Below are 929 nucleotides of genomic sequence, written 5' to 3' on the forward strand. Positions count from 1 at the left end.
TAGGGACGGGATGGGGGGAGTGATAGTGGGCTACGCATTGTGGCCTGTACCAACTGGTTATAACAAGGGGGTCAACAGGATCAGCAGGAATACAGCTTTTTAACATATTGTTATGGGATTAAAACCCTCCCATTCCATATTAATATATTTAATTTTTGCTCTATTGGATAGGATTAGATCTTTATTAGTGAATCAGATAGAATAAAAAGTGTTGCGTCTCTTTTAAAATGTACACTAAACCATCACAGTTTACAGAATATATGCCTTTATCTTCCATTATTTTTCTTCTCACATTGTAAGTGAATTTGCCATTTACACAACACTGCTGTCTGAGGTAGTTTTAATGGAAGAGTGGCTCTGTACAGACAGTAGATATAAGTTTCTAGATGACACAAAAGGCAGTCTCAAGGTTTGTCTGCTGGAAAAGGAGAAGACATAGAAAATAGAAAGCACAGAGTAAAAATCTACAGTTCATCAAACTTTTTTTTTTTTTTTTTGTAATTTTACATCATTAAAAATATGAAATATATAGAATATAAATAACTACAATTTGAAGTTAGTCCACTCCTCAGACATGTATTGCATTTGTCTGCAAATAAGAAAGACATTTGCGATGGCTGAGAGTCAAAGTAAAATATAGAAACAGAAAGAAAAATCTCTTTCAATTAATTTATTGATTTTATGGATGTAGCTGTATTACCAATGTGTCCATGACTAAATATATTTGGTCATATTTTACAATATCTATATCCTAATTCCTTTCTTTTTTTTCTTCATTAAACAATTGTCTTGGGTGAAAACAGCATGACACAAGAATTTTTCAGATACATTTTATTATTTTTTTTATTATTATTTTTTTTATGAAACATCCTTTGTAGTATTACCTTAAAAAAATATTAATAATAAATAAAGCTGTGAAACTTTTGCCC

Source organism: Sphaeramia orbicularis, chromosome 7 (genome assembly GCF_902148855.1).
Source record: "Sphaeramia orbicularis chromosome 7, fSphaOr1.1, whole genome shotgun sequence".
Classification (NCBI taxonomy): Eukaryota; Metazoa; Chordata; class Actinopteri; order Kurtiformes; family Apogonidae; genus Sphaeramia; species Sphaeramia orbicularis.